The sequence below is a fragment of the Corvus hawaiiensis genome, chromosome 3 (assembly GCF_020740725.1).
Source record: "Corvus hawaiiensis isolate bCorHaw1 chromosome 3, bCorHaw1.pri.cur, whole genome shotgun sequence".
Lineage (NCBI taxonomy): Eukaryota > Metazoa > Chordata > Aves > Passeriformes > Corvidae > Corvus > Corvus hawaiiensis.
This window is the reverse complement of record NC_063215.1, coordinates 16,762,187-16,783,069: the sequence shown is the minus strand read 5'-3', so window position 1 is coordinate 16,783,069 and position 20,883 is coordinate 16,762,187.

The following is a 20,883-nucleotide window of genomic DNA, read 5'->3' as shown; positions in this document are numbered from 1 at the left end:
CAAGTCTGAAGGGGAAAGATGATCTTTTCTGCTTAGGCTCAAAATAGTGACCATGTACTTAACCTAGAAAACTAACAGGAAAAAAAAGAAAAAAGAGTCATCTGCCTGAATAAAGAACAATATAGAGAGCACTTCATTTGCCAAGCTTGTTGCTCTATACAGATTCATGGGATCATATACAGGCAGCTTTCAGTGCACAGATTACTGGGATTGCAGGCCTGGTAGCCTGGCTGCCCCTCTGCCCTTTCACGTGAGAGAGAGACTCTCTGGTACTGTTTAAGTGAAGGTCAGTGGAAAGTAAAGAAGCATATGCAATGTTAAAGCCTGGTGTACTAAGAAGGGTACAGGCTTGCTCTCTTTTACACCAGATGCATAATGGTCAGAGAACTGAAAATGCAGCCAGAGGCTGACATGACAGAAGGACACCATGAACTGGACATACCAATTATAACCTTGGAGGCAAGAGGTAGCACACAGACATTATGCTGGCTCTAGAATTTCTCACAAGGGATGCTCCATTAGATAGTATACTGACTTGAAACTCAGATTGCATTGCTAGTGTTAGATACTACTCTGACAGCTGGTGAGGAGCCTGAAACCTTTGTTGAGGGATAAAGGAGCTGTGGAAAAGACTTACCACATAAAATGGGATGGTTTTTCACAGCAAGTTTGATGTCTGTATCAATAACTTGCACCATCGTATTTCATATAGAGAATGAGAGAGCATGGCACACAGTCTTGTTCAAGATGTAAATGTTTATCAGTCGTGGTTGACTGCACCATGTGAATCAGCACAATGCTTTGTCTTTCATGCTTTCGGTGCATAAGCTCTCCCAAAGCTTCACTGAAAAGGAGAATTTTGACAGTGAGTTACCACCCAGAATGAGTGAGCAAATCAGAACCTAGCTTTTAGTCGTCTAAATCCATAGATTTTGTGATTAGATCTTATGATTAGCCAATCATAAGATTTCTAAACTGGTTTCCTGCCCCATATGTTCTCAGTGAAATATTTTCCCAACTATTTTTTTTTCTCTTTTATTTGGTAGTTTCTAAAACTGCAGCAGTCAAACCAGTTCATCAGAACTAGGCATGAAACAATGAAAAACAAGCTTCACAGCCCAGGGAGCTTGGTGACAAACAGTGCTTTGGTGAAAGACTTCCTCTTTTTCACAGCCTTCAGAGCCAGAAAGACTTTTGACCTCCAAAGCACTCTTAAAAGGAACATTCATCCAGTGAATGAATGCTGGGGAAAGTTGCTCTGAGCCACTCAGCAAGTGATCCATCACCTGGGACCATTTCCCTCACACTTGCCTGGAATTCACTGCGGAGCTCCAGGAGGACATTTCAATAGAAACGTTACGCCACCACTGATCAGAATTAATCATGTCATTAACAAACATTTGAATTTTAGGGGGTGTTTTTGTTTTACACTCATGCAAGTATTTAATTTCTTTTGCTTTAAGCTTCACTTTAGGAAATTAAAGGATAGTTCTGAAAAGCAGCTCAATACTGGTAAAACCAAGAACTGCAGGGACTCTCTACTTGCATTCAAACATCAAAGCAATTTCCAGAAAATCTCCAGCACAGTAGGCTTAATTCTATGTCTAATACTTGCACATTCTGCTTTTGAGTTGTTTTCTGCCTGTTTTTGTTGGACATATCTATACTGGCCCCACAGAATAAATGTGTGCCAAGGACTGTTTTCCTCCTCTTTAGGCCAAAGGGCACGCACAGGTGTCATCTACGTCACATCATGCTTACTCCAAAGACCTTGGGTATTCAGGTGGTTTTAGGACATGGTTACAGTGTTGTACATTTCTCAGTTTAGGGGTCTGAAACAAAGCAAGGACCTACCTGCTTATAGGACGTCACAGTGAGATATTTTCATGTCACAAAACAAAGGAATTATTACATATCAAGACATGTTGCAAGACATGGAGTTTGAATACACACACACGTGCCTGCACAGAAATTGATGGATGGATGTATAGAATAGAGAGAGAAAAAAAACATTCCTACTCATTCTACCTTTGGGACATAGTCTACAGTACATGTTATCCACCAAACTGTGCCCAGACAATGTTTAGGAGATCAGTAAACTGTTTCTCTGCATGCAAATATGACGGGAAATGCCCAGCATGGACAAGCAGTTGTTCAGTGTTTATGCTCTGCTCCTGCTTTATTTAGCAGCAGAGATATGAGATGTCTCTCAGATGATGCTTGTTGCATGTGGTATAGTGTTTTCCATCTTCATGCTTCCAGTCACAGTAGTGCAGTTTGTGCTATTTCCACAAGAATTCCAGCTATGTTGTTCACACCATTCAGTGTCCATGCTATTTGAACAGCCTTGGGCTTTTTAGCCCTGAAGGCGTAACCTGTGAGGCATACCTTGACAACTATAGGTCCACAGACTTGAAATGTTATTTAAAGCAAAGAACTATGACGAAGAGGATTGATCAATACTTACACAGAAGCTTGGGATCCCCATCTCTTACCTTGCATTATATACACAGAGAAGAATAAATATTAGGTTTGGGCGGTCAGAATAGTCCTGCCTTTTAGCTATGCATCTTATTGAATTCAAAGAAATAGCACAAACTGAATATTTGGTTAGTAGGTATGTACACATATACCTATAGACCAAAAAAGAAACACATGTACAGAAACAGAAATAACAGATTACATTGCTAATGCCTGTGAAAACTGTTCTAAGAAGAAAGCCAGTATATGTTTTACTGATACTAAGGGTTACATTTTCTTTAGCCAGCTATTATTACTTAAAATATTCCCTTGGAAAGTTCATTTTCAGGGTTTTTTTAGCCAAGAGAATATCAAGCGCCATTGGAGAAACATATTACCTGACACTAATAGGGTTTTAAAAAGAAGCAGACAGTGTTACTAATAGCCCTATTCTGGTCCCATAGATAAGGAACCTTTTTAATGCTTTACTTTGTAGTAAGTGAAATTTCTCATCCTTATTTAAGATAAAATGTCAGTGGTTACTGAAAGTACATATGAGCTTTCAGTTTAACAATTTATTAATGGAGTGGGGTGCACTACACAGTTTCCAGGATCCAATTTATTTTTCATAAATTTTAGCCAACAGCTACAATTCCTGTTGTGTTTCTTGCTGACTTAATAGTCTACGTACCAAATATGTTGCTTCACCGCATAGCTGGAAACAGGCACTGAAGTGCTACAGAACTTCTTTCTTTCTAACATCAGTGTCTGCTTCAGCTAATTAAAGACATAGTTCTCAGATCTGCAAAGCTGAATCTAACTTCATGAGTGCATTCAGTGTACCACATGGTGACATGATCCCGAGTGATATATCTGACATATCAGCTTTTGTCTGAAATAGCAGAAAAGAAAGAGCATGTAACACATTGGAGATCTGAGAGATCCAACAACACCTTCATCTATGGTTAAATACCAGTACTGATCACCAGAGGCTTTTTTGACATTATCCTGTCCTCCAGACTTTTACTAATGTATCAATGAATTCTACTCATTTCCTTTGTAAATCAAGAATAGTCCTAACAGGACTACCATTGACATGCAGAGCTCTCTATCCATGTGGCATTGATTTTTGAACAAGCTAAGACAATATTGAACAGATCCCAGTTTCTCTAATACTTTAATTGTCAAAGATTATTCCCCTGAAGACACCCCAAATTCTCTTTAGTGCCTATATACCTATACACTCACAATAATCCTGAAATGATAACAAGCTACAATAAACAGCCCATTCCTGGACTCTATAGATGCAATATTCCTAAACTGTTCTTTTCAAACACAGTCATGTTAGACAACACCCGGAGCAGCAATCAGCTAGTTTGACTAGCACTGCTGGCAAAGCTGGAGTGAGTCTTCTGAAGAAAAGAAACCAAAAAACCTGTAGAGCCAGGAGCAGACAACTGAAAAATCTGAAAGTTAGTCACAGAAAATACTTGTCCAGTAAAGCCATCAGACTACATTAGAAGCCATGTCAAATATTCCTCTTTGCACAAACAGAAGACTCACCCACTGGAGAATTCTTTCCTGTCATCCAACATTCTTATCTTGGAGAGGAGAGAACACATTCAAAGCCTTTTTAACTGCAACAAAAGATCTTTTTTGTCAATGAAAATAGAAATAATTTCTTTCAGAGGATTCAGATTTAATTCTGAGATAATCCCATGTCAAATGTCACCCTAGGAGCCTTCAGTACTGAATCTATGACTATGGTCATCAAATAATATTCCAATCGATCATCCTTACATTAGTTTTTGCCTTACCTCTTCAAAACTTCTTGGAATATTTTTTGCTCCTTGGCTGCAGATGATTAAATGTAAATTGCGAACAGTCCTTGAATATTAACAGACAAAAATACATTCATTCACCAAAGGATGGAGGCTTATTACTTCATATTATTTTTCAGAGGGAAAGTGCTGAAAAATCATGGTTTCAATTTAAACATTGAAAATAATTTAGTTTCAGTCACTGAGACTGTATTTTGCTTATTGTTCAGACATATTTGAAAAGAAAAAAAAACTAAATTCAACAAGATTTTTAAGGACTGAAAATTTTATTATGTTCCATCACTGCTGTAATACATATTTCTTCCTGTACTTTCCATCAGATATTAGGAAGATCTTTTCTCCAACCTGTTCAAGATACAAAAATCGTTCACTAAAGAAATACTTTCTTTGTACATACAGATCTGTACCTAGGTAGGGGTGAAAAGTCAAGAAGAGGCAATGCAACATTGTGTTGAAAGACATGAATTTTGCTACAATCACATATACCTTCTCTTCTACACCTGCACAAGAATTTGCTGAAAGCTGCTTGTAAATGCCATGTATATTACAATGGGTTATAAATATCAAAGTGTGAGAAAAATGACATGGGAATCAAAACAGTAGAAACAGATTTTTTTTTTAAATTGTGCAGTATTTTACTGGTTAACATTTCCCAGAATTAATCTGACTGTAAGTGTATGTTGTGCTTCAAATCCAGCTATTCCTAAATATATGTATCAATCCATATTGCTGACACTATGCTTCTTTTGGCCTGCCAGCAGATTACATCCTCACCATGGTTTCACCACTGGCAAGAAGCCTAGGAGAGAAGTTTGCAGATGGAAAGGGATGGAGAAATTCCCAAATAATCTGTTCAATTCTGGTCATGTTCTTATGCTATGCCCACCAACGATTGCATCAGGGACCTTGCTGAGCTGATACATTGTGGCCCTGCTTGCAAAGCACAAACTTTCAGGTCTGAAAAATGATGGATGAACATTAAGTTTTGGTTCAGTTACAGGTCTGGGAAAAATTAAGAGCAGTTCTGATTTTATCAGAATGAATTCACCCATACCTAATATAGAGCTGGCAAGGTGCTTTTTGCAGCTTTAGAATACTGTTGCATAAGCATAGTGACTAAATGATAAATGTCTCTAACGGGGATGGAGTAATGGTCTTGAACTACTGTAGACAACTCTGCTGGAGCTGCTGTTCGTCACTCAGTACTGCTCATTTCAGCTTGGTAGGTTACTAGAAAGACAGACATTCTTCTCCCACCCCACCCCATCCCTGCCCCATGCTTCCTCAAATGCTGTTATAGGGAGTGTTGTCATTACAACAGGAAGCGCACGGACTGGATATACATGTATTAAAGTGCTGCATTTGAATTTACCCCATCACCCTGAACTACTCATGCTAACCTGAACATCTCTTTGTCTCCAGTTTATTGATGTTCTACGCTAAAATTACTTGTAAAAAAAAAAAGCCTTGATTATTGATGATGCAAATATATTTCTTCATTATTAAGTGAATTACAATTAGCTTGGATTTTAACATCTATTCAAAATGATAGCAGAGGGCAACTTGCAGCAGAAAAAGGGTTGTAAGCTTTCCACTTACCAATTAATTCTATTATCAAGTGCTAAGAAAAAAATGTGCCTGCCAGCTGTGGCTTTATTGTGTTTTCCCAGAACTAATAATGGGAAAGCTGTGAAAGTTTTTCTTTTATTACTTTTTTTTGTGTCCGTGTGTATGTGTTAGCCAACAATAACAACAAAAAACACACTCTTTGTTTCCCACAGAAATACTTTTTTTCAGAAGGTGATCTAAACAGAACAGTAACATTAGTACAATTAAAATTAGGAATCTCAGTTTTAAGCCAAAATTTCATTCCTGCTAAGCACTTCTGAGATATCATAAGCAATAATTTCTCAGTCATGTAGATGCAAAGATAAAGTGAACTGGTTTGGACCAGTTACAGTGCAGTCCAGATCAAACTCATTCAGCCATATAGAGCTGGTGTTTTCCTACCTTTGCATCAAGAACTATGCAGTGAGTCTCACTGTACTCCCGCTATTTTTTTTAATTGACCACAGACAATTTTAAGTGAAAGAAAAGCTTCTGCTTGCTTCTTCAATGCCCTTTGTAGTCTTTTCTATGATTTTCCAGCTGTATGCTGTAAGAAGCATGTCGATGACAACAATTTGTTTCTAATTGAGATGACAATATCAAAACCACTTATTTGAAATCCTTCAGACATTAATCAAACTTCATAAAGCTGTAATAGTTTTTCCCTTCTTAGGTCACTATTACCTGGATCAAAATTCTGGGCTCTCAGGCAGTCCTCTTATTTTAGCATCTTATGACTCAGTGAAGAATTTTAACCAATTTCATTTTCATAGTTTCCTCACACGATTATTTTCAAATCTACCTTCTAATCTGTGGGTTTTATTTCACCAAAATCCTGAATTTAATTTAGCTGGGTTCCTGGTTCAACAAACTGGAGGACTACTTGCTTCTCTAGGTAAGGCCTTAAGCAAAGAAATAAAGAAAATACTTTTTTAGCTCCTTTCCCAACTGGTTAAATTTCCTCACTGAAAGCATAATTAGACTGCGGAACTCACAGAGGTGGGATGCCAGCTAGGACAATTCAACTAAGGTTTTATAGAATAAAAATGTCCAACATTGACTACTGCTAAGAGAAAAAAGAAATGTAACACCAGAAAATTTTATGCTTTACAGTTTGAAATTACTTTATGCAAGAGCATTAGAATGAAACCTCCTCAAGAAGATTATTTGCATTTCATGGGATTTCTAGTATATTCTTCTGAATCACCTGGTATTGGCCCTCTCAGCACAAGGATAATAAAACAGACCTTTTTTTAACCAACAAATGGAAATCTGACCAAATATAGCTATTCTATGGAAGCAAGATTTATGACATATGCTGTAAATATTTTAGTGACTTATAGTGCAGGGTGGCAGTGGTAACCCATAGCCCACAATATTTTAATTTATTTTAATATATTTAATTATCGATTTTTATATCAAAAATATATATTTTATATATATTATTGAAGTTTTATTATTCAAAGCTGTTGAGGTTTTATTTTTGATCAATATTGAAGAATACTGAGAGATGTCTTCCTTGTTAGTATCCCCTGATACTTGAGAGACCTTTGAAGATTGCATATTGATTACCTGCTTTTGTCCTGTAAACAAGGGTCATTTAAGCTGATTTTGTTCCTGATATCCCTTGAGAACTCAGCAGACACAGATTTCACAGATTTGAGTATACTAAACACAACACTCAAAGTCTGATATTCATTTCACAAAATATACATTTGTTTTACAGCACAGTGTTGAATAGCATGGGGCTCTCCCTAGAGAATCTAGTCACAAAATCCAGCTTGAGTCTGTCTTCTCTAAATTCAAATTTTAATGTACACATACCACAGAAATGCATTCTTAGGCCAGAAGGTAGTATTTATTTGGACATCAAAAAGAACCATCTTGGAGGAGTAATGTCTAATTATTCTAGACCATGTGTATTGAGTTTGTATGGTCAGATTTTGGTAGCAGGAGGACCACAGGGGTGGCTTCTGTGATAACCTGCCAGAAGCTTTCCCCATGTCTGACAGAACCAATGCCAGATGGTTTCAAGTATGACCCACCATGGGCCAAGACCAAGCCCGTCAGAGGTGGTAGTAACCCCTCTGTGATAACATATTTAAAAAGGAAAAAAAAAGTTATTGTGCAGTTGTAATTGTGCTCAAAGAAGAGAGGAGTAAGAATATATAAAAGCAGTAGGCCTGCAGTTCCCAGTCTGTGCAGAAGGAAAGGGAAGAGGTGCTCCAGGTGTCAGAGCTGAGATTCCCCTGCCGTCCATGGTGCAGCCCATGGTGAGGCAGCTGTGCCCCTGCAGCCCACAGAAGTCCATGGGGACACAGAGATCCACCCACAGCCTGTGGAGGACCCCACAATGGAGCAGGGGAATACCCAAAAGAAAGCTGTAACCCTGTGGCAAGCCCACGATGGAGCGAGATCCTAGCAGGGCTTGTGACCCTCTGGGGCACCCATGCTGGAGCAGGCTGCTCTTGAAGGACTGCACCCCATGAAAGAGTGACCCACGCCACAGCAGTTGGTTAAGAACTGTAACCCGTGGGAAGGACTCACGCTGGAGAAGTTTGTGGAGGACTGACTCCCATGGGAGGGAACCCATGCTGGAGCAGGGAAAGGACTCCTCCCTGAGCAGTCGCAGAAGCAATGTGAGACAAGATAAACTCACCATAAGCCCCATTCTCCATTTCCCTGTGCAACTGGGGGAGGAGGCAGAGTCCAGGAAGGAGGGAGGGGTAGGAAGAAAGTGGTTTTAAGATTTGGTTTACTTCTCATTATCATGCTCTGATTTTGATTGATAATAAACTCAGTTAATTTCCTGAAGTCTAGTCTGTTTTGCCTATGTTGGCAAATGAATAGTGATCTCTCCCTGTCCTTATTTCAGCCTATCAGTTTTTCATCATATTTTTTCTTTCCTTTGTCCAGTTGCAGAGGCGAGTGATAGAGTAGCTTTGGTGAGTTTCTAAAATCCAGTCGGGGTCAAACCACCAGACCATGTAATAATCACCTTGGTTCCATGACAATACAATTTCTTCAGCTGCTCCCTTGAAACATTGTTGTATAATTTGCAGATAAAGTGTCTCTGGCCTGGTCTGATGAAGTAAGATCCAGGACTCATGAGGCTTTATGTTCATTTGGAATCATTTTGCTTTACAACGGGGACTTTTATTTTTTTGCCATTGTTTTCCAAACATATCTGGCCCAGAAATGGGACAAGGTTTTTGAAACAGAAACTTTTGTAAATCCAGACAATAACATACATGCACACCTTATACACCCAATGGATTATATTTTTATAAAGCTCTAATTTCACAATATCAGATATAGAAAACACCACGACATCACTGCTGCAGGGATGGATTAATGTTTTCAAACCAAAATGTGCTCCTTATTTTCACCCTGTGATAGCCTGTGCAGCCAGGGGGCTGGCACAGAGCTGGGCAGCTCTCTTGCTCACAAAGCTAGAGGCAGGTCCATAGCTGGGACAGGCTGTATTGCCAAATCACCTGCCCACCAGAAAGGCATCTGGCCACATCTGGGCTCCCAGGGAAGTCTGCCCTTCCTCTCGAAGCAGCTCTGTGAGTAACACACAACAGTCTGTGTCCAAACCTGTAATAAGAGTTGAGCTAGAGTTAAGCTCTTAGGAAGATCCAGAGAGAGTTCCTGTCAAATATCTTAAACTGCTCATTTCAGTCAGGCTCTAAGGTTTTTTTCACATGCTCAGAACAGATACAACGTAGAAGAATGATTTAAATTATAAGCAAAGCTATTATTTCTGTATATAGCCCATAGTAAATTACTATTAAAAGATTTTGATTATTCAGTTGGTTGGGTACTTATAAAACATATTCTAGTATCTAAGTGGAAAGAAACTTGCAGCTTTTTCTGTAGCAGATTTTATCTTTCCTGTCCAGACAAGAGGAAATGGAGGGATATTTGTAAAGAGAACCTTCAACAGATATCATCCCTCAAAAAAGGCTTTTGCAAAGTTTTGCAGAGTAAGGTGAGATGGTGCATGTTCTAGGCTTTTGATTTCTCAGAGAGTAATGAGTGGCAAATAAAAAGTAATAAGACAAAAACACAATAAAAGGAAAAATTTAAGAAAATAAAATTAGAGACTCCCAAGTGATTTACTGTAACTAGAGAGAAATGAAGGGTGTGAATGCAGTGATTTGATAGTAAAAAAAACCCAAAAAACAAAAAAAAACCCAAACGTGCATTAGAATTACTATCAAAGAGAATGTAATAAATAATGAGATAAAAGCTATTATAAAATGCTCTCAAAATGCCTTTCAAGCTCTCATGTTGTCCTACTCACTTCTCCAAAGTTTAAGAGTGACTAGTTAGTTTTTAAATAGCAGCAAGATCTAATACTGTGCTAATTAATTGAGCATATTCCTTTCCCAATTCCTCTACTGCATCTTCTTCTGCCAGGACAACCCACCAAATAGTATTTCTGTACAGACATGAAATTCCTTAAAATAAGACTATGAAGATAATAAACTGTTGAATACTCAAAAAATAATGCATTCAAATTTATTCACATATTCTTAATTAATCATTAAAATTTTGTTAGAACTGAATATTTTGAAAAAAATTCTCTTAAACAGCAAATTTGCACATATCTGATAACATAGTTTATTTGCTGTTTAAGAGAATTTTTTTATCAGATATGTCTACCTGTGTCTGCAGTTTATGTGTGAATTGTTGAATGAAAGCAAAAATGGATTTCCTTGTCTTTTAATGTGGTCTGTCTTTTGTTCATCCTAGATTGCTCTGCTGATTTAAGGGTATGATTTCCATGTGCTTTGCTCTCAAAGTACTTGTCTGCAGCTCAGAAGAATGTGAGTTTTCTATAGACTTGATTCCAGTGACCACAGAAATTTTATGGTCCATCTCAGATAGGGAACTACCCTGCTTCAGCAATCCAATCGCCTGCATCATATTTTTTGATCAGTATTCCATGAAAGACTTGCTGCAAAGAGAGGCAGAAGAGAACTACAGAGAAAATGTGCTTCATTATATTTTTTTAAAAAAATTATCCCATCTTTAACCTGAAATACGCAGAGGCTGCAGAGGTAGAAAAAATGCATTTGTTTTACTTTAGATAAATTGGTTTTCCCCTCCCAGACAGACTTTTATTTAAAAAAATAAAAAAAAAAGAAAAGTTCTTTCTTTTGCAAACATGATTCAGCTTGAAATAGTATTTATGTGCATTTACAAACCAGATGTTCTGTCACACCATCCCTGTAGCACCTCTGGAGCACGCTTACCTGTGTTATACTGGCATGCCCTCAAAATAAATGTTCCAGTGCCATCACACCTCACAGTACTATTTTCAGTAGATAATATCACTTCTGGAAGTTGATGAACACTGAAATAAAACAGTCCTGTATCCTATCATGTTTTATCATTATCTGGAAAATTTGCCATGGTGTCACAGATAAAGTGAATGCACTAAAGAACACACTAGATGTTCAATTAAAATGAAATATATAAATATAAATAAAAATTCCTTTATTGAAGTTACAATCTATTTTTAAACTGAATGACAAAGGTCATCTGTCATAAACCTATGATTAATCTAGGTGGTTTTTACAACAAGTTTGATTTTTATCAGCTACTTCATTCCTAGTTATTCACCCAGCTTCACTGTAAATTGCTGAAGAGCCTGCAAAGGCTTCCAATGCCTTTCTTCTGTTAGGTCATCCTTGTAACAATAAAGGATCCAAAGCTTCATGTAGCTACACTGATATCTTTTACTAAATGTCAACTTTAACATTTATTCAACTCTACATTATGAGATCTTATGTCTAAAAGTAATTTTCTTTTCTGACAGTCATCAAGGTACTGATATGATTGAAAAATTTCTTCATCATTGATTTTGGGTTTGGTTCTTTAATGGGCAGGTCTTCTAGTTGAAGGTCTTGCATCTACCAAAGCAGCAAAGGGAGGAAAATTATGTCTTACCATGTGGGAAGGCTGATGACAAAAGTATTAAAATATTTGTTAATACCATGCTCTTAAATTCTAAACCAAGCACCTGTCATGGGCCAGCACTGGAGACTGGACATAGGGCTCAGCCCAGGTGAACTGACCCAGTTTAAAGTGGTCAAACTTATGCTGTGCTTTTTGGTATAGACAAGGAAGCACTATCATAAACTGGTTATTCTACACTTAATTTATTTTAGCCTAAAGGAAAATCTAGAGGATGGCCACCCATATTTAAATAAAGACAGCACTTTTCCTCCAGTCTTCAACACAGCAAATGTTAGGATTTATTAATATGCTGAGAAATGTATTTGCGTTATATTCCATAAAGTGATCGTAATCTCTGCTAGGGTGACAATAATTTAAAAGCTACTGCTTTATAAAATAGTTTTACAGACTTATTAAAGTCATTAAGTATCTCTATAAGAAAGATAGAATTGTTCTTGCACTAAAGTCTGAAGCTATATTCCTTAACCAGAATAGTGCTTTAAATCAATGATGTCCTGTTATAATGATTTTTTTGCTAAAATACACGATTTGTGGCATTTCTGTGAGGCAAATAATCACAGCATTTTAACACAGACTCCATACATTCCGCATACTGTATATGTGCATGTGTGAAAGATACCACAACTTTATGAAGCATTTTAAAATCATTTAATTTCTGCCATAAATCATTTAAATGGCTCTTAATCTGAGTAGTCATTGCTGATTGGTTCAGTGTGCTGTTTTACTTAAGAGATTGTGTTTTTCTAATTGGCAAAGATTTTAATAACAAATTACAAAGGATATGGGGGAGGGTGGATAGTACAACTAGCAGTTTTAATATATGTGGTGTCCTGAACTCAGTTAATTAATCCAAACAGTAGCATTTGAAATGACATCTGGTTGATGCAACGGAAAGTGCTTTTATAATCCTAAAATGCTCTTTAGCTAATCTGCTCGGGCTTCTTAGATATGTATTTTTAATTATTGTTATTATTTGAAATAAAACACAGTTGGTTTAAAAAGTCTATAGTGAGTGGTATCTTTGGGGTGTAGTGTCCTTACAAGGTTTTTAAATTTAATTTGGAATTCTTTCTCATTAAAGTATTTTGGGAAATATTGTAATTCAACTTTCTGTCTTGAGGGGAAAAGCAAGCTTGTGGCTACAGTGTTCTTGGAGTAGGTCAAAGAAGTTGCTGTGACACTAAGGGTTCATCTGGTCAGGGACGTTATTCTACTATATTATGCTAATTCTCTTCCTTTTTCAGATATTCTGTTCTCAAATAATTTCTTCTATAATAATTACTCTTTCAAGAAAGCAAAGAATCAACTGGTATGTGCAGAAAATAAACCAACTGGGATTGTGATCCTGGAAATTGGTGTACTTAAACCATTCTGGTTTAGCTGTTCCAGGTGGACACTCCCATGGAACAAGTCTTCTACTTTGTGGAAAATGTATTTGTGGAAAACGGATTTAACTCAGCATGAAAGGTGGGACTTCCAGAATGGGGGAAGCTGACTAGGAAAAAACATTTCCACTCATGATTCTGAACAGAGACCACCCTGCAAGAAAGGGATACCAATTCCATTAATTTTGCCTCATTGTACAAATAGAGCCCTTGCACAACGGAGAAATAAGGACAGGTCTTTGATCTCCATATAAGAACAGCTGATGGATAAACCCAGGCATTTATATCCCCTGCAAGTTCCACTTGCATCTTTTTTAGATGTGGTCAGATTTGGTTCCTGTGGCAAGAGGGTAACAACAGTATTTTTTTAATATTCCTCGCAGATATCAAATGCCACTACCCCATGGCAGTTTCTTACTGGTTCTAGAGATTGTATTTGTCTCAGTAATTGATGGTAGAAAAATCCTGACTTTTATCGCCTCCTGAGTATCGAACAGGAACATCTGAAGTAGTGTGGCTCTAAGACATATGTTCTCATTCTAGATTATGTTAGACAGATGTAAAATAGTGCCTGTAATTGAAACAAACTCAAGAAAGCTTTAAGCTACATGTCTCAGGTGCTGCTGGCTGTCGAGATGAAGTGGGACAGGTCTCAGCTCATATTGACAAAGCCATCCAAAACCAGGCCATATTCAGGATACAAGCAGCAGCCCCAGAACAGGTATGTCATGTAGCAGTACAGAATTGCTGGAAAATTTCTTTAAAACCTTTGCTTTTTAAATCCTTGATTTATTTTATAAAAGGAAGTAAAATTAAGAACAGTGTTCAAACTGCAGAAAATTAGTAGAAAATAAAATTTAATAGGTGAAATTGAAATTTGAACCTCTCACTACTCTTCCCTGCTACCAGCTTTAGAAGGAGCGTATAATGCTATTTCTGTTTCAAATTAATTTATTTGAAAAATTAGGAAAACTCCATAGAGTACATCTATCTCTCATTTCAGCAAAAATCTCTCATTTCAGCAAAAATAAGGTCCCTTTACAACAGGGAGAAGTGCTGGCCAGAAATCAAGGCATCAGTATTTGTGTTACACCTTTAGCCTTGTTTTCTGTTTGCTATTTTCTACCCAAAAGCACACTTTAGATAAATCACTTAGGACTTTCGTATCTATAAGATGCTGAGTGGGACTTCAAAAAGCAGGGAAGTATGAATAGGTAGGGATTAAATAGTTATAAAATTAGTCCTATGTTCCCATTGTCTTCAATTATACTTCAGAAGAGTGCTCTAAAGGTAGATTAGATCAAGACTGTCACATGTTCATCCTCCACCCCAGTGCGTATCACCCATCACCTTAAATGTTACAGGGTAGTGGGTACCACAAACACCATACCTGGTGTGGGATCTTGTTCCTAGGCAGGTCTCTTCACACCCTGTGGGATTTCAGGGTGCCCCTTTAAAGAGAGAAGAAAGAGCTGTCTCTTCAAATGCAGTGCTGCTGTCCCTACCTCTGCATCGCCCTACAGCAAAGAGGAGCTTCCCCAGCAGCCTTGGGTGGAGCCATGTCCTTCCAGTCCCTGCCACGGTGGTTATTTTTAGACACTAACACCAGAGAGTTTCAGACCAAGGACATCTCACTCCACCCACCCTTCTCCCAGGACCTGCTTATTTGTAAAGTTCTCAGAAAAGTCTGTGATCTCACATAACAGGACTATACAGAACAGGGACTTCAGTCCAAATAGAGCCTTGGCTCAAGATTTCTGGTTATTTCTTAGTTTACAGTTAACCGTTTAGTGTTACTCAACAAAGTTGGAGTGTGTGAGTTATTCAACTCCTGTTCCTGTTTTATTGCTCTGTACTGTATTGTAGTTTTTATTAATAATTACAGGCTAATATTGTAATTATAGACTTCTTAATTTTATTTTCATGGCAACAGCTCTAGCGAGGTTGTCTTTTTTAAAAAACAGATACAAATTATAATGAAAATAATGTGTAATTTAGAGGAATCTGTGCAAACAGATCAGTAAAACATCCAGTTAATAGCACAAATTAAAAAGCAACCAGGTATTGAATAAACCCTCCACACTTGAAAGCAGGTTAAAAACAAAAAACAAAAACAAAACCAATTTCTTCCCATCAAAGGTTTCAACATTTGGACAGAAGTCGATCTCTGCAAACAAGCAATTCAGCACTGTCAGCTTTCACAAAACTAAAATATTAGGCAGCACCCAGTGGGATCAGGCCCACAATCCCTCTTTCTCATCCTTCCAGGATCCCTTTCCTTGAGGAATTGCAACTCAGTGATGACAGTGGAACACCAAGAAACAAAGGAAAGTGCTTCCCTGAACAAAAAATAGCTAGCATGGGAAATCCCGCAGAAACTTAACAGCTCCTGCACATATATTTCAACCTCCATTCCGAAAAGATGTGTGTAAGTGCTTGGGTTTGTGTCCTTTGTCACAAGAGTTTGCTCAGACACCCAAACTGCACTTGCAGTAGTCTGTCTGAAGCTGTCTGTTTCCACTAAGATTGTAAGTGATGGGACTAACATATTCTGTATTTGATGGGCTCATGTTCTTTCTGTAGAATGGTTTTCTGCAAACAGGTCATTCTAAGTACACTATGTCAGTACCCTTCTCTCCACACCCATCTTCCATGTTCTGTCTCTTCATGCTCATAACAAAATGAATAAACAAATTGGAACATGTCTTCCAATATTCTGTGGCTGTTGATATTCAATACACACTTGTCATGGTTTAGCATAGTTTGGGTTTTTAGTTAAGGAGGAGCTCCATCAGCCATGGAAGTGATTCTCTTGCAAAGAGGTGCTTACAGCTTCCTCTATGACCCAATAGAACCAATCAGCTGGCTAGTTTGAATATTGGCAACTTTTTTAAGCCCCTTAAGAAGCTTGACACACCTCTGTGATCCACATTTAAGAATGAACAAACCCCAGGAAAGCTCTCTTGCTTCCAGCTTTTGGACAGGTAACTGGGAGCCCGCGGCGTGACCCTGCAGGGCTGGGCCGGGCCCTGCTCAGCATGGCCCGGCCGGGTCAGCTGCGGTGGGGCTTGGCTGAGATCTCAGCCGCTCCTGCTCTCTGGACACCCAGCGCAGCTCCCTCAGTGCGGGCTGGGCCCGCCGGGAGACAGCCACCCCGGAGCCATGCGGCCCTGTTCCATCCATGGCCCTGCTCCGTGCAGGCAGCCCCGCGGCTCGGCCAGCCCCACCCAGTGCAGCTGCTGAAATAAAATGCTACACCGAAACAAGCTCCAGCTGCCGCCCGGCAGAAATTAGGGAACCAACAGCAGAAGGCGAATTCCACCTGCAAGGCCCGGGTGAGATTAACTCTCTTAGTGCTTTAAGATTCTCCAGAATAGATGAAACCTGCAGACATCAATCCTCTCCCGAGTCATAGGAAAGGTGAAGGCACGTGAAGAAAACACCATAAAGACACCAAAGGTAGTGAAGAAGAGCTGAAATCCTGAGAGAGGAGAAAGAGGAGATGCTTCGAACCTAGAAGCTGAAATTCTGTTGTAAAGCTATGGTGATGGACTATGATACATCAGAGTACCCGTTGTAATTTCATGAAAGCATGGGGGGTGGAGCGTTCAAATTGCAATTGTGAGCAAAAGTACCCGAAATATGCAAATGTTGAAGTAGCTGTGATTTGATGATAAGCTTGAACAGAGAGAGATGAAAGTGAGGAAGACCCTTGCTCCCAGGGAAGAAGACCTCTGTTCCTAGAGATGAAGATGCTCCCAGAGATGGGTGAAGAGAACCTTTGCTTCTGAACAGCTCATCCTTAACATGGTACCCCATTAGCTCAAGATTGGACCCTCGAAAGCCGTTGTGGGGAAAGCTGTAAGATGAGGGAAGGAACTTTCACATGCGAGCAGAGAACCAACCCGGGCGGCTGTCTCGCTGTGACAGTGAAGCCATGAGAGAACTGTTTCTTGTGGAGATGTCTCCATAGCATGAGCAAGAGAGACTCCTCTCCCTAAGTGAACTGAAAAAGATTGTTATAGAGGTGGTAAACTGACTGAAATCTCAAGGGTTGTCTTTTTACATTTTCAGTGGGAGAAGGGAGAAAGGTGGGGGGAAGAGAAGTGTTCTGAAGGTTTAGTCTGACTTTTTTTCTTTCTTTTAGGTCTGTTAATAAACTTCTTTATATTCTTTTAAGTTTTGTGCCTGCTTTGCTTTCTCCTAATTCTTATCTCACAGAAGGAAAATAAGTAAGTAATAGATATTTCGAACCAAACCACTACAACACGAAATCATTTGATTTAAAAAGTATCAACTAAAATAATGTAAACGGTACCTTCAAACTATCCGCCTGAAAAAGTATTTTCTTAGTAGAAATAATTGTGTAAAACTGATCATTGCAAGACATGAAAGACTTAGATTACATTCTAAAAATGATTTCGCATTAAATGATAAGACTTTTAGTCCTTTGTAGACTTAACAAATTATTAATAATATATACAAATTTCAATTCTACCTCAAAAATGCAAACAAATCTAGGGCGCCAGAGGAAGTTTTCTCCCAACACATGAAAATACTACACAAAGGTTTAGGGAGGAAATAAAAAATAACATTGAGTTGAAACAGCCAAGGGAATTTAGGTAGGCAGAACATAATTACCCAAGCTGGAATTTGGCCAAGACACTGGGGCTAACACTTTTTCCCTTTTGAAAAGTGCCAGGAGATCTTTAATGAGAACAAGTACCCAGGGATCTCTAATGAGAACAGGGTCGGGACCTTTATTTGATATCTCAGCTGAAACACAGCAATCTCAGCAGCACCATGCTACCTAACACAAGGCTGGGGCATAAGTTCAGATCTGACTCAGAAGAAGACTGACACCAACAGCATCACTACCACCTTCTTCTTTCGTACTTTGCTCTCCATGGTTTTCTCCCACTCCACAGCTTAGGAAAGTGCTGTTTGTCAGGTAGCGCAGAACACAGGAAAATTGTTATTTCTTTTTAAATGTATTTGGTCAGCTGTCACTGTTCCCATTTGGTATTTTCTGCTGGGTAAATCTGTCAATGGTTACGGGCTGACTATGAATGGTGAACTAACCAAGGACAGTAAAGTGGAGTCTACTCTTGACATGAGAGAACATAATTATGAGCAGAAACACAAAAGCAGAAAGTATATCATTCTAGTAATTTTAATCACTTACATTTGTTAGTAAAGACCTTAAAATAGTTTTGCAATTACAGTTTTAGACAGTCAGAAGAGTCTTTTCTATTTAATGTAACATTTTAACATCTGTTTTGTCAGCCCAAATACTATCTTCCTGACCTCTCCAGTTCTTTGGGGTATAAAAGCGAGAATCTGGCTACTACTGGTACCCTTTCCATGGTTCAGGTATATTATAGTTTGTTTGCACATTGTGATGTAAGAATTTCCAAAACAGCGGCAAAAAACCCAAAGGAAATAAAAAAGTGAGCATCATTTTCAAATGCTATCAAACTAAAACCCCGTATGTTAATAAATAGCCCCGTTTTCAGAGGCACCGAGCACACTCAGATTCTGTTTATTTTAGTTTATTCCCACATGGCACATGATCACTTGCTAAAAATGTGCTTGGCAGGATTAGGCCCCAAGCCGAAACAAACTAATTTAAAGACACTTGAACAGTATTCACAAGGGCAGCAAATATAAGCACAGGCAGTTGCACTCTTATTGGTCTTACATTTATTCTAAGTCAACATCAAGCACAGCTGTTCCCAAACTGTCCATGCCTTTCACAGCCAGAGGACACTGTCCTGGTTTGATTGATCAAGATACAAAAAATCCAGTGTTACAGGTAGCAAAGTGTGTCCTTATATTCCAAATACTCTGTGTAGCACCATAAGAAAGGCTTAATTGAGCTTATTAAAATATCCTTTTTTATACCCTTTTCTGTTCACCAGCTACAAGACTGTGAGTTGATCCTCAAAATAGCACAAAAGAGTATTACAGCTGGTGGCGGGGGTCAGCGGCTCTGACCCAGGAAGAGGTGACCGGTCCGGGGAGATGGTCCCGAAATGAATCGCCTTCCCGAAGCCCGGAGTCTTCCCTCAGCTGCTGGCAGAGGGGCCCTTGCAGAGGCTGTCAGCTCTTTAGTGATTATCAGCTCGTGATTCCAGCTCAGCTCTGCAGGGCAGCCTCCAGGCCAAGCCAGACCAGAGAGAGAGATGAGAAGGCCCGTGTGGCTGGTTCCGCACAGAAGGTAGCTTTATTGTGGGTCCCCTCCGGCGAAGGGGTGAGCCAGGGACGAGAACCCTCTCTCCCACAGGGGCCCATTGGGCTTGCTTTTATAGGGATACAGGGGATCAATAAAGGCCAATGGGTTACCGAGGATCTGGGATGGGAACAGACCAATGGGTTACGACGAAATCTGGATAGTGTCTCGTAAAGGATTGTGGGTTTGTCTTTTCTCCCCGTGACCAAAGAAGTGGTTGCCTTTCCAGGGAGTCCTGCTGGATGATTGCAAAATCTCTTATCTCAGCAGAGATCCCTCCAGGGCAAGGGCTGGGCACACCCCACAAAAGAGTATCCCTGATTTTTCTGCACCAGCCATAAAGACAGCTTTCCCCAGCTGGACAAGCCACACTGCTCATACCCTCTGTGGAGCTCACAATTGAATCAGTATGTTGATGGACTTAATTCACTGTAGTGTAAGAGCATAATAGTTTGCTTCATCTTTGATGTCTCTCCATGTCTAGCAGATCCTAGAGAACCTATTTCTGCTTTATTTAAATTGCAGACTCTCTTTCTTCAGATTAGCTTCTTTGTCTGCAGGATCTTCCCTTGAGAAAAAACTGCAAAACAATGACAAGTCAGAAAATCCAAGTCAGCCACAGTTTTCTTGGCATACCAGGACGATTCCAAGTAATGCTCATCAGGAATATAAAATAATTTGTGCAGTGTGTGTGGTACCCTTGCTAAACACTTGGTTTGACATAGGAACCTGAGAGACAGAATAATTTGTCTCAAAGGTCTCATTTGCTATGATATTTGCAATTAATTGTCTTTTATCTGATATCTTGATAACAATTACACACCTTATCCAACCTGGTAAAGAGCAGTAACTAATTATTTTGAAAATCCAGCATTTCAAAGGCTTTAAAATTAAGGGATTCAAGTGGGATTCAAAAGACAGAGAAAGTATTTTGTTTTGGCAAGGAATCGGCACTTCACGTGGGGAAAATTGGACATGAGAGAGACCACACAGCCACACTGCCACCTTCTCTTCACCTGAATACAGAAGATGCCAACCACATCATGTGGACGGCAGGAGTGGGATGGAGTCCAACTTCCCTCATCCACCTTCTCCCCTTGTACATCTGCCCCTGCACAAACAAGGTCCTTTGTCCAAAGTCCAGGAGGCAGTTCACTGAATTCAGACAACTGCCTTGAAATCTGTATGACTTCATTTGTCTTACTTGAATTTTGAGCCACTAAAAGTTTGTTATTTGCTCTTTTTATCCATACTATATACAGGTGTGTGCACAACTCCAGTTTAACTGGATTATGTAAATGAAAGTCTAAGTATCTAGATGTTTCAGGGTCTCTATGTTAATATTATTCAACCTTTTTTCATGCTG